Consider the following 13,666-nt stretch of genomic DNA (forward strand, 5'->3'; position numbering starts at 1 on the left):
AAGGCTTGTGGGAAGAAGAGCAAGGGTTCAAGAAGGTTCAGTGTAATGGTGAGAAATTAAAGTAATGCATCATAACCCATAATACATACCCTGTATTTGCATGACCCTGAACATGAGTGCTTCCTTAAATTTTCACCCTAGGGTGCGTCCTACTTAGTGGCTAGTATATAGTCAGGAAGAAAAAGGAAGTCATGTTGGAGAGGAGCTGAACAAATGGAGACAAAAATTAATGGGGATCTTTCACATGAGAGTGAAAGAGCTAGAGGGAGGGGGGTTGTGGTCAGAGAACAGAAATTTTAAATTTAGGATTTCAGAGTTGGAGCAGTTGCAAATTATAACAAGGTCCATAGGGTGGCCAAGCAGTGGTTTGCTGAAATGCTTTGGGGTGAAAATCATTGACACTGAAGAAGGAAAAGATCAGGGAAGCTGGAGTTTTGGATGATTCACCCCCTTCTTCATATCATAATCATTTAGAGATTCCTGTGTCCTCAATGAATGTGGTAGAGTGACCCACAAAGTGAAAGAGAAGTATCAGAAGATGTTTGTATTCATAATTTTATAATATTTTTCTTAAAGAGAACTCCCAAATTTTATAATATTCAGTCCCCAGAAAACTTGGATTTTCCACAAGCTAGTGGCCATGTCTCAGCCCTGGAATACATGAAGAGTGGGAGAAAGAAGAACCCCCTTATGAGAGCAGCTCGGAACAGGAGTGTCCTTGGGAGAAAGCAAAGTTTAGCAACTCTTCAGTATATAGGTTGAGGGATATTTTGGGTTGTGTTTAGCCAAACAGGACTTCTAAGTCACATAATTGAGAGGGTTGGTAGGTAGATCATTAGGGAGCAGCACTGGAATGAGAGTGTCCCAGAAATGCCAGCTGACTGGAAACTTTGGATTTGGGGCAGTGCTGGAAGATGTCAAGGATGAAACTACCTGGTTTTGTACTACTTGGCCCATAGTGATACTATCTGGTCCATAGATACCAACTTGACCTCTGATTTAAAAATGTTTTTGTGCCATCTGTGGCATTTTGTATGGGGTGGGATGTCTGAGGGTAGGTGGTGGTTGCTATTTTCGTGTTCAGGTCCAATTAATGAACTCTGTGTTCTCTGCTTAGGATTCCAAATGGATATTATTATCATCATCTCTATTTTAAGACGATGATACCAGAGATTCAGGGAGGTTAAGTAATGTGCCCATATATATGAAGTTGCAATCCTAAATTGGAAGGAGATTGGGCTAAGGTCTTTGGATTCCCAGGCCCGGTGCCTTTTCTGTTTCTTGGGTGGTCCCTGACAGCCTCCTTTTGACACTCTGTCAGTCTCTGTCTCTCATAAAAGCAAAGTGATTTATACTTTCAGTCGACACACTGGATTTTAGATTGAAATTTTAAACATAAGTGTAGTAATAGTCTTGCTTTCTACACCTTGAGGCCTTCTCTTTAACATATCAGTTATAAACACAGCAAGGATTCTCAGCCTTACCAGTGAACCTTCATTCACTTATTTCCTCCACAGATATCTGAGTACCTACAAAGGGACCAACACAACTGTAGCTCTAAGGAAACAGGAGGGAAGAAAAACGAAGTATAATTCCTAGGGAGCCTACATTTGCAATGAGATGCCCCTTATAACTCTCAGATTGGGGAAAAACTGTAACAAGCCTGGCAACACCAAGGGTTAAGGAGGAAGAAGCGGAGTGGTAGGAATATGTATACATAGCCGGTGACAGTGTAAATTGGTAAAATCACTTTGCAGAGCAAGCTGACAATATCAAAAAGTTGGAAACGTGTCATACTCCATAAACCAGAAATTCTACTTCTAGAAATATTCTAAAAAAAAATCCTGCATATAAACACAAGGAGCCGTCTATTAAAATTGTTTCCTGCAGTAGCATTGCTTATAACATAAAAGAATGTAAAACCACCTAAATGTCCATGAAATAAGAGAATAGATAAGTAAGTTATAATATAGATAGATTATGGGTACCACATAAGAGTTAAATGAATGAATGAGGATCACATCTGTCTCCATGGATAAATCTTAAATATAAGGTTCTAATTTATAATTTCCTTTATAAATATCTTTTAGAGTTATAGTTTTTCTAATTATTGATAGTTATTTCTTTCATTTAAATTACATTTTCTGGGGTGCCTGGGTGGCACATTCCTTAAGCGTCTGCCTTCGGCTCAGGGCGTGATCCCAGCGTTCTGGGATCGAGCCCCACATCAGGCTACCCCGGTGGGAGCCTGCTTCTTCCTCTCCCACTCCCCCTGCTTGTGTTCCCTCTCTCGCTGGCTGTCTCTCTCTGTGTCAAATAAATAAATAAAATCTTAAAAAAAAATAAATTACATTTTCTGTGTTGGTGTATAGGAATACTATTGAACTTTTGTGTGTGTGTGTGTGTGTGTGTGTGTGTGTGTGTGTGTGTGTGTGTAGTTAGGGCGCATGGGTGGCTCAGTCAGTTAAGTGTCTGCCTTTGCCTCAGGTCATGATCTAAGGGTCCTGGGATTGAGCCTGGCGTTAGGGCTCCCTGCTCAGAGGGGAGCCTGCTTCTCCTTCTCCCTCTGCTGCTCCCCCTGCTTGTGTTCTTTCTCTCTGTCAAATGAATAAATAAAATCTTTAAAAAAGTAATTTGTGTATAGTTGACACACAATATTATGTTAATTTCATGTATAAAACCTAGTGATTTGCAAAGTTTATACATTGTGCTATGTTCATCACAAGTATAGCTACCCATTAAATTGCTTTTGCAATATCACTGATTGTATTCCTTATGCTCTGTTTTTATTCCCGTGATTTAGTCCTGTATCTCCCTCTCCCCTTCACCTATTTTGCCCAACTTCCCACCCCCCTCCCCTCTGGCAACCATCAGTTTGTATTTATAGTTCTGATTCCCCTTGTGGTTCATTCCTGTTTTTAATTTTTTTTATAATTCATTTATGAGTGGAATCATATGGTATTTGTCTTTCTCAGTCTGATTTATTCACTTAGCATAATACCCTCTAGGTCTGTGTATTGTTATTTTTATTCCAGCAACTTTGCTGACCTCCCATTAGTTTCAATTTTTGGTAGATTTGATCAGATTTTTTATGTGAACACGCAAATCATCTATAAATGATGACAGTTTTGTTTCTTCCTTTTCAATGAATATCTTCTCACATTTATCTAATCTTCTAAGACCTTCCTCACAATATTCAATTAAAAAAACTGATAGCAGATACCTTTGTCTTATATTTCATTTCTAATGATTTACCATAAAGAACTATTGTGGGTTATTTTCTAGATACCCTTTATCAAGTTAGGAGAGTCTCTTTTATTGCAAATTGGCTGAAAAGTTTTAAGTTTTAAAATTTTGAATGAAAGTTGTGTTTCTTTAAATGTTTTTTCTGAATCTGTTCAAATAATCATATTTTTTCTCCTTCACCTTGCTAGTATGGTAGATTCCTTAAAAGATTTTTCTTTCATTAAACAATTTTTGTACTGCTGGGATATACTCAACTTAGTTTTGATATTTCAGTATACACTGTAGGATTCTATTGGCTGGTATTTTATTTAGAATTTTGTAATCTAAGATTGTAAATGGAATTGTTTTATAATTTTAAATTCTGGTATTGTCTTTTATTCGTTTCAAGATATCCCAGCCTTACAAAATAAGTTAGATAATTTGTTATCTTTTTCTGTTCTCTAGAGCAGTTTGTGTAAGAGAAATATTATTTACCTAGTCCTTGAAAGTTAGGTGGAACTTCTCTGAAAGAGTGTGTTGTGTATTTTGTTTTGTAGGTAGACTTGGCTACTAATGCAGTTGATCTAATGTTCATAAGTCTGTTTGGTTTTTTCCATTTCTTGATTTAATTTTGATAACTTGAATTTTTCAAGGAAATTGTCCTTTTTATCTGAGTTTCCCAATTCATAAGTATAAATTTTTTCATAATTTTTGTTTTGTAAAAATGCTTGTGAGGGGCACCTGGGTGGCACAGTCGGTTAATTGTCTGCATTTGGCTCAGGTCATGATTCTGGGGTCCTGAGAGTGAGCCCTGTGTTGGGCTCCTAGCTCAGCAGGAAGCCTGCCTCTCCCTTTCCCCTCCCCCCTGCTTGTGCTGGCACACTCTCTCTCTAGTGTGCTATCTCTCAAATAAATAAATAAAATCTTAAAAATAAATGCTTGTGATATCTGTAAATATGTTCTAATTTTGATTCTTTTTTTTTTCCTTAAGTAACCTCTACTCACAGTGCGGGACTCAAACTCATGACCCCAAGACCAAGAGTGGCATGGTCTACCAACTGAGCTGCCAGGCACCCAATCATTTTGATTCTTTTTTTTTTTAATTCCTTAAGTAATTTCTACACCCAACATGGGGCTCAAACTCATGACCTCCAAGATGAACAGTCGTGCGCATTCCACCAACGGAGCCAGCTAGGCACCCCATATTTTCATTCTTCATATTGTTTCTCTTCTATATTTTTTCTTGATCAGTGCACTCAAAAATATATCTATTTAATTAGTCTCGCAAAGAATCAGTCTTTTGTTATAATTCTCTTGTATTTCCTATGTAATAAGTTATTATTCTTTTATTCCTGTCCTTAAATATGTTTGGGTTTCCTCTGTTGTTTGCTTTTTTAGTTTCTTGAGTTGGACATTTAACTAATTAATTTTCCATATCCATGTATATGTTTAAACCTATACATTTCCTTTTATTTAATTTTTAAAAAGATTTTATTTATTTATTTGACAGGGAGAGAGAATGAGAGGGGGAGAGAGAGAGAGAAAGGGAGAGGGAATACAAGCAGGGGGAGTAGGAGAGGGGGAAGCTGGCTCCCCACTGAGCAGGAAGCCCGAGGTGGGCGGAAGGCAATGACTGAGCCACCCAGGCTCCCCTATAAATTTCTTTTTAAATACTTGAGGGGCGCCTGGGTGGCACAGCGGTTAAAGCGTCTGCCTTCGGCTCATGGCGTGATCCCGGCGTTATGGGATCGAGCCCCACATCAGGCTCTTCTGCTATGAGCCTGCTTCTTCCTCTCCCACTCCCCCTGCTTGTGTTCCCTCTCTCGCTGGCTGTCTCTATCTCTGTCAAATAAATAAATAAAATCTTTAAAAAAAATAAAAATAAAAATAAAAATAAATAAATAAATACTTGAGTTGCATTTCCCAAATTTATTTGGTAGTTATTAGATGTTCTTTCTTTATAAATGTCCTTTAGGTCAAATTTTTGTTCTGTTCAAATTTTCTATACCCTTATTAATTTTTGGTCTACCTAATTAACTGAGTGACATGTGTTTGAAATCTCCCATTATGAGACAGATTTTTCACTAGCAGAGAGAGTTGCAAATATGGAAAGGAGAAATGAACCCAGTGGTGTTAGTTTGGAATTAGAGATATCAGTGTGAACTAATGGTTTACATATATATGTTGACGGATATAGGTATATATGTAAATAAATGTATACCTGCGTGTGTGTGTGTGTGTGTGTGTGTGTGTGTGTGTGAATATACTTACATATGTTTTCTGGTTGTGTTTGCCTAGAGGGCCTAAAGCTATAGTACCTTAGGAATATGGAGCACACCTAGCCATCAGATCTTGGTTTCTAAATACCATTCTCAGGGAGCCTGGGTGGCTCAGTTGGTTAAGCATCTGCCTTCAGCTCGGGTCGTGATCCCAGGGTCCTGGGATTCAGCACTGACTGGGGCACCCTTCTCAGTGGGGGAGCCTGCTTCTCCCTCTTCCTCTGCCCCTCCCCCACTCGTGTGTGCACGCATGCTCTCTCTCTCTCTCTCAAATAAATACATAAAATCTTTTTTTATTTTTTTAAAGATTTATTTATTTATTTATTTATTTATTTATTTATTTATTTATTAGACAGAGAGAGAGAGCCAGCGAGAGAGGGAACACAAGCAGGGAGAGTGGGAGAGGGAGAAGCAGGCTTCCCGCTGAGCAAGGAGCCCGGTGCGGGGCACGATCCCGGAACGCCGGGATCACGCCCTGAGCCAAAGGCAGACGCTTAACGACTGAGCCACCCAGGCGCCCCATAAAATCTTTTTTTAAATAAAAATTTTATTTATTTGACAGAAAGTGACACAGCGAGAGAGGGAACACAAGCGGGGGGAGTGGGAGAAGGAGAAGCAGGCTTCCCGCCGAGCAGGGAGCCTGATGCGGGGCTAGATCCCAGGACCCTGGGATCATGACCTGAGCCGAAAGCAAACGCTTAATGACTGAGCCACCTAGGTGCCCCAATAAATAAAATCTTTAAAAAAATATTATTCTCCACTAAAAGGAATTAGAGCCTGGAGAAATGGTTGATTCTGAGACAGGCTAATACAGAGAATTAAAATTTGCTGGAGCAGAATCACAAAGGTAGCAACCTCTGTGGGAACCAGTGCCAAGTAGGGAAACCTGAATTGTAATTGACAAATTGCTGGAGGCTAAGGGTTGACACATCTGAGAACTAAGAACAGGGAGACCCAGTCATTGTCAGAGCCCCCTACTCTTTTGCCAGTTTTTTTTTTTTTTTAAGATTTTATTTATCTATTCGACAGAGAGACAGTCAGTGAGAGAGGGAACACAAGCAGGGGAGTGGGAGAGGAAGAAGCAGGCTCACAGCAGAGGAGCCTGATGTGGGGCTCGATCCCACAACGCCGGGATCACGCCCTGAGCTGAAGGCAGACGCTTAACCACTGTGCCACCCAGGCGCCCCCCTTTTGCCAGTTTTACCTTCTGGAGCTCTACCAGCTTCTCTGGGTGTTTATTAGAGAATAATCCCAAGGTGCTTTTGGCAGGGGAAAAGGAACCATTTTTAAATATACCTGATCATTTTGAGGTTTTTGTTTATTTGTTTTGGCAATGTCTGCCCTCAGGAGAAACTATTTAACTAGTGCCTAACCTGCTTGGGGGTTTATCAGAGCTTAAAGTACTTCTGGGAAGGAAAATTCTCAACTCCAGCATGTTCTAGTTGTCCTAGATCACTTAGAGGTGGTGGGGAAGGGGTGCGTGTAAGACAAGGAAGCATGTGTGAAGTTCACCAGTGTTGCTGGCTCACTAAAAGACTTGGATCTAATCATAAGACTATAGAATTCTTGCCCTGCCCCCACATTTAATACTACATGCTAATGGCCTATTTACAGCAGTTCTTTACCCAGTATCCATGATGTATTTTACCAGTACATTTTGTCCAACTATCAAGAAAAAATTGTAAGACACACTAAAAGGCAAAAAACAGTTTGAAGAGACAGAAGAAGCATCGAAATATGACTCAGATATGGCAGAGATGTTGGAATTACCAAACCAGGAATTTAAATTGATTAACATTCTAAGGACTCTAATAGATAAAGTAGGCAGCATGCAAGAACATGTGAGTAGTGTAAGCAGAGAGTCGAAATTCTAAGAAAGAAAGAGAAATGCTAGATAGAAAACATGAACAAAATGAGCAATGCCTTTGATGAACTCAATAGACTGGACATGGCTGAGGAATGAATCTCTGAGCTTGAGGAAATAAAAAAGAGATTTCAAAAAGTGAAAAGCAAAGAGAAGAAAGAATGAAAAAGAACAAAATATTCAAAAACTGGGAAAACTACAAAAGGTGTAATATACATGTAATGGGAATACCAGAAGAAGAAAGCAAAAAGAACAAAACCAATATTTGAAGCAATAATGACTGAGAATTTTCCCCAAATTAATGTCAGACACAGATCCAGGAAGCTCAGAGAACATCAAGTACCATAAATGCCAAAACCAACCATCCAACAAAAATACTACACCTAGGCATATCATTTTCTAACAGGTTTTTTAAAAAGATTTATTTATTTATTTTAGAGAGAGAGAGCCCGCGTGTGCACACACGTGAGCAGGGGAGGGGGAAGGATAGAGGGAGAGAATCTCAAGCAGACTCCCCACTGAGCAAGGAGCCTGAGGGGCTCAATCTCATGACCCCAAGATCATGACCTGAGCCGAAGGCAGATGCTTAACCGACTGAGCCACCCAGCTGCCCCAGCATATTATTTTCTAAGTACAGAAAATGAAAGATAAAAATCCTGAAAGAAGAGGCGCCTGGGTGGCTCAGTCGGTTAAGCATCTGCCTTTGGCTCAGGTCATGATCCTAGGGTCCTGGGATGGTCCTGGGATTGAGCCCCACATCAGACTCCTTGCTCAGCAGGGAGTCTGCTTCTCCCTCTCCCTCTGCCTTTCTCCCTGCTCATGCTCTCTCTCTAAAAAAAAAAAAAAAACTGAAAGAAGACAAAGGAGAAAAACCTTAATGATAGTTAAGCAAAGCTAAGGATTATATCCAACTTCTCAGAATCCATCCAAGCAAGAAGAGACTGGAATGAAATATTTAAAGTGTGGAGAGAAAAAAAATAATCCCACCAACCTAGAAATTTGTACTCCACAAAATTATCCTTCAAAAGTAAAGGAGAAATAATGACTTTCAAGGACAAAAATCAAGGGAATTTGCTGCTAGTAGACCTGCCTTGCAAGAAATGTTAAAAAGTTTTTAGAGAGAAGGAAAATGATATAGGTGAAAAATTCAGATCCATATAAAGAAAGGAAGATTGGGGTTCCTGAGTAGCTCAGTCAGTTAAGCATCCGGCTCTTGATTTTGGCTCAGGTCATGATCTCAGGGTCACAAGACGGAGCCCCGACTTGGGCTCTGCACTCATTGGGGTCTCTGCTCAAGATTCTCTCTTCCAGGGGCACCTGGGTAGCTCAGTCAGTTAAGCATCTGCCTTTGTCTCTCTCTGGTCATGATCCCGGGGTCTTGGGATCAAGCCTTGAGTTGGGCTCTGCTCAGAATGGAGCCTGCTTCTCTCTTTCCCTCTGCCTCTCCCCCTTCTTGTGCTCTCTCTCTCTCTCTCTCAAATAAATAAATAAATAAATAAATAAAATCTTAAAAAAAAAAAAAAAAGATTCTCTCCCCCTCACCTTCTGCCTCCCCCCGGGCACTTGCTCTCTCTCTCTCTCTCTCTCAAATAAATAAATCTTAAAAAAAAAAAAAAAAGGAGGGGAGGAAGATCATCACAGAAGGAATATGTGAAAGTAAAATAAAAATGTTTATTTTCTTATTCTTAATCGATCTAACAGATAATAGTTTATTCAAAATAATAATAGCAAAGGCACCTGGATGGCACAGTCAATAAAGTGTCAGAATCTTGGTTTCCACTCAGGTCGTGATCTCACTGTTGTGAGATCAAGCCCCCAGTGGGGCTCTGCACTGAGCCCGGAGTCTGCTTGAGATTCTGTGTCTCCCTCTGCCCCTCCCCACCATGCTCTCTCTCTCTAAAATAAATAAATAAATCTTAAAAAAAATAATAGCAGCAGTGTATTCAAGTATGTGTGTTTATGTGTGTATATATGCACACACACTTATGTGTATATGTATAAGTGGAATGATAGCAATGATAAAAGAGACAGAAAGTAGGAATTGGGAATAGTTTGTTATTATAAAGTATTCACACTACCAAAGAAGCAGTATGGTATTATTTGAAAGTGGACTTGGATTATTTGTAAAAGTATATAACAACTTGTAGGGCAACAACTAAAAACAGTCAAAACAGAAGTACAGCTGATATACTAAGAAAAAAGAGAAAATGGAATAATATAAAATGGTTGATGAAAACCAGCAGAAAAGAGTGGAAGACAAAAGTAGGAACAAAGAACAAGGGCAAGAAGTAGAAAGTGGTAATGTATATGGTAGATATTAATTCAACCATATTAGTAATCACTTTGTCAGTGATCTTAATGTAGCAATTAAAATACACAGTTTGTTATAGTGGATCAAAAAGTAAGACTCAACTATGTATTGTCTACCAGAAACCAACTTTAAATATAAAGACACACAGAGATTAAGAGTAAATGGATGGAGGAAAGATGTACCATGCTAAGACCAATCAAAAGCAAGTGGGAATAGCCATATTTATTTCAGATAGAGCAGACTTCAGAACAAGAAAAGTGATCAGGGATAAAGAGCGACATTACATAATGATAAAAGACAAACCATCCTTAACTTCTTGTATGTGTGTAACAGCAAAATATCAAACTGTGTGAGGCAAAAACTAATAGAACTGCAAGGAGAGATAGATGAATCCACTATTACAATTGGAGACTGCAATACCCCTCTAACAGAAATGGACAAATCCAGGAGGCAGAAAATCAGTGAGAACACAGATAAACTCAACAACACCATCAAGCACCTGAATAAAATGGATAACTATAGACTACTTTATTCGACAACAGCAGGACCCACAGTCTGCTCAAGCTCACATGGAACATTATACATAATGGTGAGAAACTTGAAGCTTTCCCATGAATACCTACTATAAAGCAAGGATATCCCCTCTCACCACCACTTTTCTTTTTTCTTTTCTTTTTAAGATTTATTATTACTTTGAGAGAGAGTACACACATACAGGGCGGGGAGGGGCAGAGACAGAGGGAGAGAGAGAATCTCAAGCAGACTCCCCACTGAGCACGGAGCCTGATGTGTCGCTTGATCTCAAGACCCTGAGATCATGACCTGAGCTGAAATCAAGAGTCACCCACTTAACTGAGCCACCCAGGTGTCCCTCACCACCACTTTTCAATGTCATGCTGGAAGTCCTAGTTAAGCAATAAAATAAGAAAAGGAAATTTAAAATATACTAAATTGGAAGGAAGAAACACAACTGTCTTTATTTGTAGATGACATGATCTTCCATGTAGAAAATATGAAAGAATGGCCATGGAAACTCCTGGCACTAATAAGTGATTATAGCAAGCTTGCAGAATACAAGGTTATTATACAAGAGCCAATCTCTTTCACATTTACCAGCAACGGAAAAGTTTGCTTTGAAATTAAAAACACATTACCATTTATATGGGCAGTTCCCCAAAATGAAATACTTAATTATAAATCTGACAAAATATGTACAAAACTACAAAACTCTAATGAAAGATATCAAAGAACTAAATTAATGGAGAGATGTTCTATATTTTGGGATTGGAAGACTCAATATTGTCAGGATGTCAACTCTCTCAAACTTGATCTATAATTCCAGTCAAAATCACCGCAAGTTATTTCATGGATATCTACAAACTGATCCTTAAGTTCATATGGAAAGGGAAAGACCCAGAATAATCAGCCCAATATTGAAGGAGGACAACAAAGTTAAAGAACTGACATTACCTTACTCTAAGATTTATTTATAAAGGTACAGTAATCAAGACACTGTGGTATTGGCAAACAAATAGACGAAAAGATCAATGGAACAGAACAGAGAACCCACAAATATACCCACATAAATATAGTTAACTAATCTTTGACAAAGGAGCAAAGACAATACAATGGAGCAAAGATAGTCTTTTCAACAAATGATCCTGGAACAACTTGACATCTACATGCAAAAAAATGAATGTGAACACAGACCTTACACCCTTCACAAACATTAACTTAAAATAGACTATAGACTTAAATGTAAAGTGCACAAACCATAAAACTCCTAGAAGATAGCACAAAAAGGTATGGTGATGACTTTTTAAATACAACACCAATGACACAACCCATGTAAGAAGGAATTAACAAGATGGACTTCATTAAAATTAAAAACTATGAAAGACACTATCAAGTGAATGAAAAGACAACCAGACTGAGAGAAAATATTTGCAAAAGATGTATCTGATAAAGGACTGTTACCAAAATATACAAAGAACTCTTAACACCAAGAAAACAAACCTCCCAATTAAAAAATAAGCTACACACTTTAAGAAGTAGCCCACCAAAGAAGATATACAGATGGCCAATAAATGTGAAAATATGCTTTACATCATTATGTCATCAGGGAATTGCAAATTACAACAACGAGATGCCACCACACACCTATTAGAATGGTCAGAAGCCTGGACACTGACAACACCAAAGCCTGGAGAGGATGTGGAACATCAGGAACTCTCGTTCATTCCTGGTGGGAATGCAAAATGGTACAGCTGCTTTGGAGGACACTGTGGCAGTTTCATATAAAACTAAACATACTCCAACCATATGATCCAGCCAAATTAAAAATGTACATTTTGTCTCTGCCACAGTGATAGTAACAATTTTGCTAAATAAAGTACTAAGGATTCCCATGAGTTTTAGGATTAGAATATTTCCCTTTTAAGCTAGCAAGAATCAAATGAGACATAGTAGTACTTTATCAAGTTATCTTGTTTTAACTGCACAATAGACCCGGAAAGTAGGTACTGTTATTATTTTTCCCATTCCATAGAAGAAGAAACTGAGGCTTGAGTAGGTTAGGTAATTTGCCTCAGATCACAGATCTAGTAAGTGACAAAGCCACGCCTCTTTTCAATGTTTTCTTTTTAACTTTTTTGGACTAAAAATGCATAACATGACATTTGTCATTTTAACCTTTATAAGGATACAGTCCTGGGCATTAAATACATTCACAGTGTGGTGCAACCATCATCACTATCCATATCCAGAACTTTTTATAATCCCAAACAGAAACTCTCTATCCATTAAATAAGAACCTTATTCTTTCTTCCCACCAGCGCCTGACAACCATCACTCTACTTTTCTGTTTCTAAGAATTTGACTGCTCTATATACCTCATGTAAGTGGGATTATATAATGTTTGCCCTTTTGTGTCTAGCTTATTTTACTGAGCATGATGTCTTCTAGGTTCTTCCATATTGTAGCATGTGTCAGAGTTTCCTTCTTTATTAAGGGTGAATTATATTCTATTCCATTGCAATAATAGTCCAATGTTATATGTATGAATAATATTCCAATGTATATATGACATTTTGTTTATTCATCCATCGATGGACATTTGTTTCTACCTTTTGGCTATTGTGAATAATGCCTTTATGTACATGAGTGTACAAATATTTGCTTGAGTCTCTGCTTTCAGTTCTTTTGGGTATATACCTGGGAGTGGAATTGGCGGATCATATGGTAATTTTATATTTAACATGTGGAAAAGAACATAATTTTAACAACTGTTACTTATTAAATGTTCATGTGCTAGGCACTTTATGTTGTCTTAAAACCTTGTACAATCTTAAGGTATAGTACGCCCAAGTTTTATGTGAAGAAATAGGTTCAGAGCAGTTAAATAACTTGTCAGGATGACATAGCTACTGAATGGCAGCTTAAAGATAGAATCCAGTCCAGTGCTCTTCCTGAAGGACACTCTCATTGACTGCATTGGTCTCATGGGTTGATTGTGTTTGTGGCAGGCATTGTTGGTGGTCTTACCAGTGGGCTCAGACATTTTTTCCTTGCTAAGTGAACCCTAATTTTGTCCAGATAAAGAAAAGCCATGTGTTCAGAGAATGTGGGACTTTTCCCCTTCTAACCCAACCAATGACTGGAAACCAATTACAGCAATCTCATTTTCCTGCCAAGAAGATGTGAGAGGAACTTTGCTGAGCATTATGGGAAATATTTTTATCTGATAACCCAAGAGAAGGGAAAAGAAATATTACCTCTTTTTCCTTCCTGTTCATACTGCTTAAACCATGTTGCTGAGATAATGTGGTAGTTCCTAATAATTGAAGTGAAACAAGGATGCCATTGGCTAGGAGGAAAGAAAGCCAAAAAACAGAGTAAAGATCATAGACTTTGGAGCCAGACAGCCTAGATTTTTTATTTTTATTTTTTAAAAAGGATTTTATTTACTTATTTGAGACAGAGAGAGAG

The 13,666-nt window shown here is 38.4% G+C and overlaps 1 protein-coding gene across 2 annotated transcripts in view; it reads left to right on the forward strand.

Moving 5' to 3' along the window:
- LOC123789087 (retinitis pigmentosa 9 protein) overlaps positions 1-4,506 on the forward strand; it is a 38,398-nt gene extending 33,892 nt beyond the window's left edge. For both annotated transcript variants that reach the window (XM_087860914.1, XM_087860917.1), the window contains exon 8: positions 4,217-4,506. The gene's annotated coding sequence lies outside the window, so the exon portion shown is untranslated. The remainder of the gene's footprint in view (positions 1-4,216) is intronic.
- Positions 4,507-13,666: the final 9,160 nt, after the last annotated feature.

This window comes from Ursus americanus, chromosome 3 (genome assembly GCF_024610735.1).
Source record: "Ursus americanus isolate L20-20 chromosome 3, mUrsAme1.1.p, whole genome shotgun sequence".
NCBI lineage: Eukaryota > Metazoa > Chordata > Mammalia > Carnivora > Ursidae > Ursus > Ursus americanus.